Below are 14,571 nucleotides of genomic sequence, written 5' to 3'. Positions count from 1 at the left end.
GATAAAAATGCATTTATTCGGATGACTCAATTGGGGACCCTCCCAAATGTATATGTCGCCAGCAAAAACAGAATCATCAAGCATACCCATGCCTCAATCACCACTTCAATATTGTACCCCAAATCCCCGAGCACTGTGGCTCTTATCACGCGGGCATTAGTTAGAGTAGAAGATAGTATTGAGATGCAAATGAGCGCCCTTGTGATTGATATGCAGAAGATAATACTGAGATGCAACTCAGCACACTGAGATGCATGGAAGGTCAAGGTCGATCCACGACCCGTCCTAAGTTCTGCCTTTACAGTCAACACGACAGCGTTGCTTTCTTCCTTTTGACGCCCTATCATTGTTGCTCACTGGCCTCCCCTTCAGGAGTGGAAGAAAAGGCCACTGAGGAAGGGGAGGCCACTGAGCAATAATGACAGGGCGCCAAAGGAAGAAAGCAACGCCATCGTGTTAACCGCAAAGGCAGGACTTAGGGCGGGTCGTGGATCAACGCTGACCTTCCATACATCTCAGTGTGATGATGTGCATCTCAGTACTATCTTTTGCATATCGATTACAAGGGCGCTCAATTGCATCTGAGTACTATCTTCTACTCTAACTAATGCCCACCTAGTAAGAGCCACAATGCCCGCGATACAATATTAAAGTCATCATCAAGGCATGGGTATGCCTCATGACTCTGTTTTTGCTAGCGGCATATACATTTGGGAGGGGCCTCAATTGAATCATCGGGATAAAAGCAGTTTTATCAAGCAAGGAAGAAGAAGTTCGAAATAGAAATCGAAATCACATGATTATTGGAGATTGTAGAATCAAGGGATTGACAACTCTTATAATATAATGATCTCTTCATTTATTAATTTCCATTGTTATATAATTTCCTTACGAGTGTAACATTTGTAAGATCTATATATAATGAAAATCATCTTAACAATTGTAGTTGAGATCAATAATCAAACACTTTATGCTTTCATGATATCAAAGCAAATTTCTTCAAAAGGAATCAATATGAAACATGAATTAATAATAAGAAATGGATAGTAATTACAACCATGATCAAAGAAGAAAAGAAAAGGCTTTAGACCCAAAGAGACAATTATGGTACAGCCATCTGTACAGTACCATGAATGATAATCCTTATAGATGATATCCTACTTCAAGGCACAATATTTGCAAAGTATCAATGAAAAAAGGTTACAGTGATTACCTTTCATCCTTCGCTCAATTTTTCCCTCACTCTCTGCCCCAATATTGGCTAAAAAATAATGGGGAATGACATCATATCATCTTGGCATTGCAAACATTGATCCATGAAGTTCTCATTTCTTACACTAAGCTCGAAAATTTTGTTGCAAAACAAGTTAAGACATGAAATGACTTTGTTACATACTTTCTTCATGACTTATTTGAAGTTTAGGAATCCATTGCACAGGTTGACCGAGATGGAAAATGAATCATAACTGTCACCATTGCACAATTTTCCTATTGTAATTATCCATTCTCATTTGTACCTTAAATTGGCTAATTTTCATTAAAAGAGTAAGTTTAATTCAAGGTACTTTGAATTGTAGAAGGTATTTTATTCAACGTACTTTGACTTGATATTGTTCTGGTGACATCTAAGCTCAAGGAAGAAATGCAACAAAGGAAGCAAGTCGATCTATGAGGACTGTGTAAATGCATGAAAGTCATGTCATGGGCTTCTCCAAGAGGGTGGAGAAGTACCACTCGCTCTTCTGCGGCCCCGATCGACCTTCCTCCCGACATTCCACCTCAGCTTCTTGAACCCGACCCGCTCCATCATCAGCACGTACATCTCGTTCAGCTGCAGGCCTTCGCAGAAGAAGTGGTCGAGCCAGAACAACCCGCCCGGCCTCAGCACCCGATAAATATCGTACAGTGTGAACTCCAGCATTGTGTTCGGGATCTAGTTGCTCAGCACGTGCAACTAGTGCACTATGTTCAGCGTGTTCTCAAAGAAGGGCAGCCTCTGCAACACGCTCATGTGCATCGAGATGAGCCCTCGGGATGCAATGAAGGTGTTGAACGGGCCATCCAGGTTCATCGTGGTGGTCATAATGGTCACATTGCGCTCCCTCAACTTGGCCACGAACATCCCACTCCCTCCCCCAATGTCTAGGCCAATCTGAATGGTGCCCGGTGGCTTGGTGGCTAGGACCTAGTCGATCCTATAGTCGAGGATGTCGTTGCCGTACATCCAAGTGCTTCTCCCAACCTTCCAGGTTGAAGCAATCCTTGCAATCGAAGTAGCCTGAGAAAATATTGGATGGTCCGGGAGCGCCATGTTAGTGTGGTCCCCGACCACTCACGCGACGCCATGTGAAAAAGTGGGCCCCTTGCTGTCGTTTGCATTTTTTCTTTCTCCTCTCCGTAGCTTCTTCTTACCCTCTGCTCCTGCGCACGTTGATTCTCCCCCTAGCCTGCACAGCCTACACATTCTCTCTCATCTACAATGCATTTATGATGGCACAGGGGCTATTCTCTTTCCTCTTAAAATGAAGGAAAAGAGAAGCGGAGGTGCTATTCTCTTTCCTCTTAAAACGAAGGAAAAGAGAAGCAGAGGGACTTTTCTCTTTCCTCTTCAAACAAAGGAAAGAGAAGTAGAGGCTCTGCACGGTTACTCTCCAGTAGCTGCGAATTCTTTCACCCGACGAAGGTTTCAAAATTTTGAATCCCAACATCTCTCTATGCTTGTCGTTGCTCCGCCGTGTGTCAAGTGATCGTTCATTGCCATTGCCAACAACCTACATTACGAGCACCCCTGCTTTGGCGCCGCTCGCTTCTCTCTCCGCTCTCATTGCTACTCCGGCATTTGTTTCAGCGTTCGTCAAGTGACCATTCTCCCATCAACATCAACAAACCACATTATGGCTGCCCTTACTCTAGTGCTCGTTTGCTTCTCTTTGCACGCTCCTTGCTGCTCCGGCATTCATTTGAAGTTCATCAAGCGGCCGTTCCCCTACTGTCGCCGGCAAAGCAGGGGCCCCTACTACATTGCTCACTCGCTTCTCTTTCCGTGCTGCTCTAGTGTTTGTCAAGTGGCCGGAGGAGTAGGAATGGCCATTTCTTCCTAAGGTGGAGGAACGGGGACAGAGATTTGCCCGTGGTTTTGTGGGAGCGGAGCTTGAGGCACATATCGCACTCCAATAGAGCCGATCGGTGACTGGGCTCGGTGATTACACACTACTCTTGAGACTCAAGCCCCAAACGGAGGTCATCGACTAGCTAAACTCCGTCATTCAAGGTGCGTTTAGGGCTTTCACGATGCAAAATTTGTTTGTGGGAGTTCAATAGAAAAGTTGCGTACAAAATTTGTACTCTCTTTCCTTCGTTTGAAGAGGAAAGAGAAAAACCCCTGTGCCATCATAAATGAATTGCAGATGAGAGAGAAGGAACGCCGGAGCAGCAAAGAGGCATTTAAGAAAGGTGAATACTACACTTCTCAACTCCTACTCCTTGTGCAAAGTCTTTCATGTCAACCAGCACTTCCTTGTAAAGAGAGAGAGGATAATCACCCTATTGACCACCATATCGACATTTAATATCTTCCCCTTCTATAAGTCTCTACACAAAATCTGATGGAAGGCCAATCATTTCTAATGTCTTTTCCCATACCCGGTAAGAGGTTTCAACATTGTGTGCTTTTTCAGAAGGGTTTGGATGACTCGGTGGCGGTGGTTTCATGAAAATTAACATGGAAAAAATTAGCATAAGTAAATTTCATTAGGAATTGAGCAACTGACAACAATGCCATGCCACCCACCCCTTTGGGTCAATCGTTGACTCATTGCACACAGACACGACACCACATATATGCATTAAAAGTCTACTGGCATACTCACTTTTACATATTCAAAATGAAAACTGTTTCAGCATACTTCCAACGTTGGTTTGGACTACTCCAAGTGATACGCATAATACATTGATTCCAGATTCAGCAAGCAGCCGTTTATGGAGGACACTGCTGAACATAACCTGAATAAGGCCACCTCGCCTCGTTAGTAATAATTACAGGTCGTAATCAACATTCTAATAAATATCACTTCATAACCTATAATATATTAGTATGAAGTACTGAAAATATACTAATTGCTAAGCAAAAAATCCAACAGGAATGTATTAAGGGGAAAAATGAAAATGAATAAGAGCAATGGTTTAAAGCCAGAAAGGGAGAGTTTGGGGACAATACAGCAATAAAAATGTCGCATTGATAGGTTTGTAGCCTAACTAGAGTAAACAATTAGCATATAGCCATTCATCCTAACATACAAACCAGATGGATTCAGGTCAACCATCCAACAACATTTAAATGGAGCATCGAACATCACAAGTCTTCAGCAAAATTTCCATCATTCAAGAACCAAAGACAATAATATCATTCTTTCAACGATCTGCCATTAGCAAATGGATGCAAGAACAGCCCGATTAACATAATGCAGCACCAACTTAATGCGTCATTGAAAGCACTAACTGAAGGAAATCAAAAGCCAATTTGCCTGCTTAGGATCAAAGGAATCCTATTATTTAACTGCCCTACTGCATAATAGTTTCAAGCCATCATCAAATATTTGATAAGAATGACTCCTCAAGATGACTTTAGCTCTATGTTTACTGTTATGAAGGATCTCACGATTCTCAATCCAACCACACGATATGATACTTCGAGACCAAATATCTAATTCACCACTTGATTAAGGTAATTTGCCTATAAGCTATAGTCCATACTTTAAAAGTAAGATGAGGAATGTGGACTATATTGTGGTCATGAACTTACCACAGAATTTACATTGACAATTCTGCTTGGAGAGCCTCGAAAGAGTGATGGAAAAAGCAACTGATAGCAAAGCTGGAGCAAGATGATTAACTTGCATATGTTGCTCATATCCATCTTTTGAAAACTTCTATGGTTCTGAGATCATCACAAGTAAGGTACATCAGTTGGCAAGATTGTTCTTAAACAAGCATAGGTCCGAAGAAAAATATGCAAGAATAACTCGTGACCTCACAAGAAAATTTATCTATGTAAGAATTTCTCCCTTTTGCGTGCTTATTTGAGAAGGGTTTTTCATTGCTTAAATAAACAAATGATGAGGATGGAAGTAAAATACACAATTCGACAAACACAAACCCATGTGCTCTTAAGAGTCTTCAGTACTTCGAGTAGGCAAACTAACTTCTTCTATGGTTACTACACATACGAGTGAATATCACTGATAAATACCACGTCATTTACATAAAAGGGAGGAATCAATTCATTGTATACTAAAAAATCCATCAAGCAATGTCTTAATCACAAAAAATGGTTTCAAACATACAGATCTGTTGACCTTTGCAATATCAATTCCTAGCTACAACAAAAAAAATTCTGCCGGAAAATGACAATGCATCACATAAAGTGAAACAAGGAGTTATCTAAGCCATTAAATTCTAATGTAGTTTAAAGACTAAGAAAGCATATAGAAATGAACCCTGGAAACAGTTCAAAATGCTGCTTGGATTTTCTTTTGGGAAAAAAAGATTAATGGAATATATCTTCAAGGCATTGAAGAATATAATAAGCAATATACACAATCATCCTTTGACATGGCGAGCCAAAAAATGGAAGTAAAATCCTTTGACTTACCTAGTGAAATAATAGTGCATGAAACTAAGGTACCGATAGCGCCAAATAGCATGATGGTCATAAAGTTTCTAAAGAATTGCTTCTTTTTCACCTGAAACCTGAAAAGGATGATTAGCACCAATAAATAACTTATTAAAACTCCATATCATAAGCCTATAAGAAATTATTTATTCACTCAACAGAGATTAGAAAATAGAAAGGAGATAAATCCCATAAAAAATAGTCAGAACACTTTCAACCCTAGAAGATATAGGCAACCTTCCTATAAAATTCAAAGATGAGACGGTAAATTAAATTATACAACTTGTCTGTCAACTCTATATTTTGTAAAGTATAACGGATTAATTTACATGGACATTTTGCTGACAATCAAATTATTCAAATCTTCGATGATCGGTCTTCTGTCCATCTATATAGTCCATCCCTCATAGTTTACAAAGCCCATGTCAGAATTCTTTCAAAGCCTGTTTACAGTTCGAGGAACTCTTTACAATTATGGAAAAATCCAACCCAATCTCAATCAGTGGAGTTACTTGTACCTGAAGACAAATTCGAAAAAACAAACATGTAGCAACAAATGATGCCTTAACAGTTACCACGTAAAAAGAATGATGCCTAAATGCTATTGTGTAAGATGATCTGAGAAAAGTTCTTCACGACTCCAATTGAAAATTAACTTACCTCGGATTGAATATGATTCGGCATTTGAGGCACCGAATCGGGGGTGAGACCAAGCTGGCTCGGTGCCGCCGGGGCCAAAATAATACCTGTCGTCATCCCGCCTAACGTGGGGAGGGACGTAGAAGGGCCAACTGGGGGCGACCGGGCCGGGAGCCGACTCGCCGAACGGCTCAGTCCACGCCATCTTCTTGGACTTCGCTTGCAGCGTAAAGCTTCACCTGCAGGAACAGGCAGACCGCCATTCTAAGCGAAACCCTAGAACGAGGGTACGCCTCTGACGATGCGGGGGCCGTACGGGGCAGCGAAGGTGGCCATGCCAACTGCAGAAAAGTCGACCACCGCAATGAGCACAAAGCATCAGAAACAAAACACAAAAAGCCCTACCTGCTGACCAAATGGCGCACCACCATATGCAACAGCAACCTTCACAACGGTTTGATATGCAAACTTTTTCGCCTCTTCATATATCTGCACAGTGAAAAACCACACAAACCACACCGCAACCTCATCGTAAGTTACGGCCATAATAATGGGCTGATAAAATGTCAAGCAAAGCTTACCCTTCTCATCGTGGGTCATTCTAAAAAATATCTAACGTACAATAATTCAAACCCGGTCACAATGCTTACGTCATGCAACTGTGACCCAACTTCTCCTTTTTCTTTTCCTCCCACAACCCAGAGAAAGAGATGGCGATTACCTGACAATCGTGAGATTGAAATCATTCCGTAAATGAGATCCATACTTCAGAAAAGATTTTTTTATTTACATATTACCAAATAAAGAAAATGATTTTTTCTTCACGATTTTTATTTCATGCACAAAAATCATTTTTTAAACATTTTTCTTTTTATTTTTTCTTTTCTTTCTCTTTCCTTCTTCCTCCTCCGTCAATCACCAAGCCTCAGCAACGACCACGACAGGCCACTAGCTCTGTTGCCAAGGCCTGATGAAGGCCAACCTAGTTAGACTTGGGCAAGGTCAAGCTTTGTCAGCCTCAATCAAGGTGAAGTTGCTAGATTTTTACGAGCTCAAGCTTGCCATTGCAAGGCTAGCAAGGTCGGCCTACACTAGCCCACGCCTATGGTCGGTTATCTAGACCCAACGACCAGTGGAGGAGGAAGAAGGAAAAGAAAATTAAATTGTTTGCCCACACGTGCAGTCTCCGAGGCGATATACCAAATCACCGAGCCATGTGCATTCTCTGAGATGATGTACTATTCACCGAGCCACGTGCCTTTCATGATGATTCATCCCAGATGACATTCTTGATCATCGAGCCAACATACCTCAGACATATTCCCTTTCATTTTCACAATTTCTATAGAAATTGGTAGTCTACTACCATGCCTCTGCCACTGGCAATCAACCCTAAATTGTCCAACCCCTCCTAGGAATGTGAGGATTTGAACCCCTTACTTTCCCTTCCGAGAAAATATTGGGTGGTCCGGGAGCGCCATGTCAGCATGGTCCCCGACCACTCACACGGCGCCACGTGGAAGCGTGGGCCCACTGAATTCTTCTGCCTTCTTCCCCTCTCTCCTCCTTCCCTTCGATCCCTAGCCTTCTTTCCCCCCTCCTAGCCTACACACGGTTTCTCTCTCCTTAGTTTGCATGCCTCTTTTGCAATGCATTTATTACAGCATGGAAGAAGAAAAAAGAAGCAAACAATTTTCGTTCCCCTCCAACAGCTGCGAACTAGTTCAAAATTTTGAATCGCAAATTCTCTTAGCGCTCGTTACTGCTCCACTGTGCGTCAAGCGGCCATAACCCCCGCCATCGCCAACAAACCACATTACGGCCACCCTTGTGCTGGTGCTCGCTCGCTTCTCTCTTCGTGCTCGTTGCTACTCTGACGTTCGTTCCAACATTCGTGAAATGGCCATTCCCCGCCTGAGCCGACGAAGGAGGTGCCCCTGCTCCAATGCTTACTCTCTTCTCTCACCGCGCTTGTTGCTGCTCTGGCGTTCGTGAAGCGGCCGTTCCCCCACTGTCGTCGACGAAGCATGCGCCCCTGCTTCAGCGCTCACTCGCTTTCCGCACTCGTTGCTACTCCGTTGTTTGTCAAGCAGCCGTTCCCCCGTCGCCACCAACGAAGCACATTAAGGCGGTAATAATTGTGCTTCGTTGACCGACTGGAGGAGGAGGGAGGACCGGAAGAGTTTCTTCCTGAGGCGGAGGGAGGGGAGCAGAGATTAGGCCGTGGTGGGGTGGAGCGGAGTAGAAGGCACATGTCCTACCACTGCACGCTGCGAAGTCGGTTAGCGATTGGGCTCGGTGACTACGCATTGCTCTTGCGACTCAAGCCCCAAGGGGAAGATATTAAATGCCGATACGGTGGTCAATAGGGTGATTATCCTCTCTTTCTCTTTACAAGGAAGTGCTGGTGGACATGAAAGCCTTTGCACAAGGAGTAGGAGTTCAGAAACATGCAAAAAGTCCAGGCGAGCAAGGTTGAGGAATTTGTTAATTCACCTGTGTGAACAATACATTTAGGGAAATAAATGTCAAGAAAGCGGTTGAATTGAGCTTACAATCATAAGGATTCTTAGCTACATCTCCAATGGGATCTCCAAGGAGAACAATTAGCAAATTCACTAGAACTCGCACACCCATGACTCAGAATCTCAAAATTTGGAGAACTCAAAGTTGTTCTTTCAGCTTCGGCAGTTGCATCACATTGAGTTCTTCATCAAGAGACACTTTCAACTTGGCCAACATGATGGCAAAATGAAAGGCTGGCCGCCAACTCCCAGTATATCTTTCTTTATTGGTGATTTTTTCTTTGTTTATCAGGCAAAAGAGAAGGCATTTGTCTATGACAACTATGAATTGTAGTCTCATTCATTCAATTGACACGCAATGAAAACATCACATAATCTGAATTTCTTTTCTCCAACGAGCATGAAAACACTCTCGTCGCTCCCGAGCCACTCATATTCCTCATTGAACTTCTTAGAATCTCCAGGTGAGGTCCTCTTCTTCATGGCTTCCATTGCTGTTTTCCAAAGAACTTAAACGTCCCCGAGAGAGAGAAAGAGAGGAAAGAGGATGGGGAGGGAGAGAGCAAAGACGAGATTTAGCAATGGTAAATCGAGGAATGACAACCATCTCCCCTGGTCATTTTCGAAGAAACATTCTATTGAATTGGGCCCGAATAAAGAAATGGATGCATACGTTGCTCGAAACATGCAGGGACATAAAAGAGATTGGATAGGGTAGATAAGTGTACCCTTGGGCCACGGGCGCTGGGCAGGAGATGTTCCTTCCTCAGGTCTCCTTTATTGATGTCAAAATGTTTTTCGGGAACCATTGATGGTGTGAAACACCACTAAAAAGACAACCATCACTCCCGCCCATATCCTTATGCCGACTTCTAGATTGTTGGCCATATCCTTGGACGCGGTGGCTCTTAGCAGAAGGGCAAAACTAAATGCGTAAGATATTACTACCGTATATAGCAGTACCCTCGTAATCACCATGAAAAATGGTGTCCTTAATGGGAGACTGCTTAGAATGAGAAAAACAACACTAAAGGAAGGAAGGAAGGAAAATCGTCATGATGACCTTAGAGAAACTAGTATTGCGTTGCCAAAGGATGCTCAAACGATTCAAACTCAATTTGGCTACAAACATTCCAAGCAATGCGGCGACAAGCATGAAAACACTCTCGTCGCTCCCGAGCCACTCATATTCCTCATTGAACTTCTTAGAATCTCCAGGTGAGGTCCTCGTCTGCATGGCTTCCATTGCTGTCCTCCAAAGAGCTTGAACGTCCCCGAGAGAGAGAGAGAGAGAGAGAGAGAGAGAGGAGGGGGGGGAGGGGGAGACAGAAAAGACGAGATTTAGCAGCAGTAAATCGAGGAATGACAACCATCTCTCGCACTCTTTGTATTTTGAGAAATAATCGCATAACCTTGTAACTGTATCACTTTTGAATGTTTCGACTATTCTTTATCAAATGACTTCTTCCTCCATTCTAGATTGAAGGGAAACTTCCTCCAAATTCAATAGCGATACAGTTACACGGTTGTGCAATTATTTCTTAAAATACAAAGAGTGCGGGAGATGGTTGTCATTCCTCAATTTACCACTGCTAAATCTTGTCTTTGCTCTCTCCCTCCCCATCCTCTTTCCTCTCTCTCTCTCTCTCAGGGACGTTCAAGCTCTTTGGAGGACAACAATGGAAGCCATGAAGACAAGGCGCTCACCTGGAGATTCTAAGAAGTTCAATGAGGAATATGAGTGGCTCGGGAGCGACGAGAGTGTTTTCATTCTCATCGCCGCATTGCTTGGCACATTTGCAGCCTAATTGAGTATGAATCGTCCGAGCGTCCTTTGGCAACGCGATATTGGTTTTTTATAGGTCATCATGACGGTCTTTCTTTCTTCCTTTAGCATTGTCTTTCTCATTCTGAGTGGTCTCCCATCAAGGAGGCCATTTTTCATGCTGATTACGAGGGTACTGCTGTATAGGGCAGTAATATCTTACGCATTTATTTTTGCCCTTCTGATAAGAGCCACCGCGCCAGGATATGGCCAACAATCTAGAAGTCGGCATAAAGATATGGGTGGGAGTGATGGTTGTCTTTTTTGTGGTGTTTCACACCATCAATGGTTGCCGAAGAACATTTCAATACCAATAAAGGAGACCTGGGGAAGGAACATCTGCTGCCCAGCACCCGTGGCCCAAGGGTTCACTTATCTTATATAATGACTCTTTCATTCAATATGTTGTTATTGACTTAATAGTTATCCATTATGGAGTTCCACTTTGCATTGAACATTATGCTTGGAGATGAGGACCGCTCTAGAGTCTCCACTTAAAAATAAATTTTTATTATATTATGACTTGATTGTAGTTGGTGGGAGCAAAACTTGGCAACTTGGTCTTCCTCCTCCCCTATCCAATCTTTGTCACGTCCCTGTCTTTGCATTTTTCGAGCAACGTATGCATCCATTTGTTTATTCTGGCCCAATTCAGTAGAATGTTTCTTCGAAAATGACCAGATGGTCGTTGACTCTACTGGCTATTGTCATGGAGGCCATAAGTGTCGGCGCGTACGAGTTCCTTTGTTCGTCAACTTGTCGGTTTCTCTACTTTTCCTCCTCCATCTTCAACCTATGTTTCGGTGCTCATCTTCTCTACGACAAGTTGACAAATAAAGGAACCCGTACGCGCCGACACTGATGGTCTCCATGACAATAGCCAACAGAGTCAACGACCATCTGGTCATTTTCAAAGAAACATTCTATTGAATTGGGCCAGAATAAAGAAATGGATGCATACGTTGCTCGAAACATGCAAAGACAGGGACGTGAAAAAGATTGGATAGGCGAGGAGGAAGACCAAGTTGACAAGTTTTGCTCCCACCAACTACAATCAAGTCATAATATAATAAAAATTTATTTTTAAGTGGAGACTCTAGAGCAATCTTCATCTCCAAGCGTAATGTTCAATGCAAAGTGGAACTTCATAATGCATAATTATTAAGTCAATAACAACATATTGAATGAAAGTCATTATATAGATAAGTGTACCCTTGGGCCACGAGCGCTAGGCAGGAGATGTTCCTTCCTCGGGTTTCCTTTATTAACGTCAAAATGTTCTTCCGGAACCATTGATGGTGTGAAACACCACTAAAAAGACAACCATTACTCCCGCCCATATCTTTATGCCGACTTCTAGATTGTTGGCCATATCCTTGGGCATGGTGGCTCTTAGCAGAAGGGCAAAACTAAATGCGTAAGATATTACTACCGTATACAGCAGTACCCTCGTAATCACCATGAAAAATGGTGTCCTTGATGGGAGACCACTTAGAATGAGAAAAGACAACGCTAAAGGAAGGAAAATCGTCATGATGACCTCAGAAAAAACCAGTATTGCATTGCCAAAGGACACTCGGACGATTCAAACTCAATTTGGCTACAAACGTGCCAAGCAATGTGGCAATGAGCATGAAAAAACTCTCGTCGCTCCCGAGCCACTCATATTCCTCATTGAACTTCTTAGAATCTCCAGGTGAGGTCCTCATCTGCATGGCTTCCATTGCCGTCCTCCAGAGAGCTTGAACGTCCCCCAGAGAGAGAGAGAAAGAAAAGATGAGATTTAGTAGCAGTAAATCGAGGAATGACAACCATCTCCCGCACTCTTTGTATTTTGAGAAATAATTGCATAACCGTGTGACTGTATCGCTTTTGAATGTTTCAACTATTCTTTATCAAATGATGTCTTCCTCCATTCTAGATTGAAGGGAAACTTCCTCCCAATTCAATAGCGATACAATTACACGGTTATGCAATTATTTCTCAAAATACAAAGAGTGCAGGAGATTGTTGTCATTCCTCGATTTACTGTTGCTAAATCTCGTCTTTGCTCTCTCCCTCCCCATCCTCTTTCCTCTCTCGATTTACTGCTGCTAAATCTCGTCTTTGCTCTCTCCCCCCATCCTTTCCTTCTCCTCTCTCTCTCTCTCTCTCTCTCTCTCTCTCTCTCTCTCTCTCAGAGGGACGTTCAAGCTCTTTGGAGGACAGTAATGGAAGCCATGAAGACGAGGACCTTACCTGGAGATTCTGAGAAGTTCAATGAGGAATATGAGTGGCTCGGGAGCGACAAGAGTGTTTTCATGCTCGTTGTCGCATTGCTTGGCACGTTTGCAGCCAAATTGAGTATGAATCGTCCGAGCGTCCTTTGGCAACGCGATACTGGTTTCTCTGAGGTCATCATGATGGTCTTTCTTTCTTCCTTTAGCATTGTCTTTCTCATTTGAAGTGGTCTCCCATCAAGGAATCCATTTTTCATGGTGATTACAAGGGTACTGCTATATAGGGCAGTAATATCTTACGCATTCAATTTTGCCCTTCTGATAAGAGCCACCACGCCCAAGGATATGACCAACAATCTAGAAGTCGGCATAAAGATATGGGCGGGAGCGATGGTTGTCTTTTTTGTGGTGTTTCACACCATCAATGGTTCTGGAAGAACATTTTGACGTTAATAAAGGAAACTCAAGGAAGGAACATCTCCTGCCCAGCGCCCGTGACCCAAGGGTACACTTATCTATATAATGACTCTTTCATTCAATATGTTGTTATTGACTTAATAGTTATGCATTATGAAGTTCCACTTTGCATTGAACATTACGCTTGGAGATGAAGATTGCTCTAGAGTCTCCACTTAAAAATAAATTTTTATTATATTATGACTTGATTGTAGTTGGTGGGAGCAAAACTTGTCAACTTGGTCTTCCTCCTCCCCTATCCAATCTTTGTCACGTCCCTATCTTTGCATGTTTCGAGCAACGTATGCATCCATTTCTTTATTCTGGCCCAATTCAGTAGAATGTTTCTTCAAAAACGACCAGATGGTCATTGACTCTGCTGGCTATTGTCACAAAGGCCATCAGTGTTGGCGCGTATGAGTTCCTTCGTTCATCAACTTGTCGTTTTCTCTACTTTTCCTCCTCCATCTTCAACCTATGTTTCGGTGCTCATCTTCTCTACGACAAGTTGACGAATGAAGGTGAGATAGCTAGTATAAACACCTAGAGGGGGGGTGAATAGGTGCACAAACAATTTGTCGAGATACGGAAGCAATTCTTGACAAACGATAGAGAGGAAATTCTCTCTTGATTAACAAAATGAAATACGATCGAGGTAGAGAGAGTGAGGAAGAGAAAATTGAACACAGGATTTATAGTGGTTCAGCTTATTCCAAGCCTACGTCCACTCTTCCGTAGCGACAGCCCACCGGCTGGATTTCACTATGATCAAAAGAGAAGTTACAACACAGCTTTGCCTTGATTCCAAGGTGTAGATGTTCTTTCACACCTCCACAAGGTTTCTCACAAATATAGACTCTCTTTTTGTATACAAGTATTTGCTCAAAGGAATTGTCTAAACAAAAAGGAGCTTCGACTTTAGAATTCTTCTATCGCGCACACTCGAACAACTAAGAACGTCTTCCTTATATACTCCTTTATGCCATCATACCCGTTGGCACTTACCAAAGGAATTCCTCCAATCTACCCGTTGGACGGATTCAATTAGGAAGATTGTTCGAGCTATTAAAGGAACGTGTTGATAGCCCATCAATCTGTTCGCCCATACAATCGGGATCTAGGTTTCCATAAGTAGAACCTTCCAATAATATTTAGACAATCATCGAATCTTCAATCATCGAATCAATCTCGATCAATCAAAGGATTATGTTACGTCTTTTCCAGCAACGAGATCTT

At 42.7% G+C, this 14,571-nt stretch overlaps 1 pseudogene; it reads right to left on the bottom strand.

The window, feature by feature from the left end:
- Nucleotides 1–3,543: 3,543 nt before the first annotated feature.
- On the bottom strand, nucleotides 3,544–6,427 carry LOC120291685 (annotated as a pseudogene).
- Between the last annotated feature and the right edge of the window lie 8,144 nt (nucleotides 6,428–14,571).

The sequence above is a fragment of the Eucalyptus grandis genome, chromosome 3, assembly GCF_016545825.1.
Source record: "Eucalyptus grandis isolate ANBG69807.140 chromosome 3, ASM1654582v1, whole genome shotgun sequence".
Taxonomy (NCBI): Eukaryota; Viridiplantae; Streptophyta; class Magnoliopsida; order Myrtales; family Myrtaceae; genus Eucalyptus; species Eucalyptus grandis.
The sequence above is the reverse complement of the archived record's forward strand: the minus strand, read 5'-3'. Positions and strand labels throughout refer to the sequence as shown.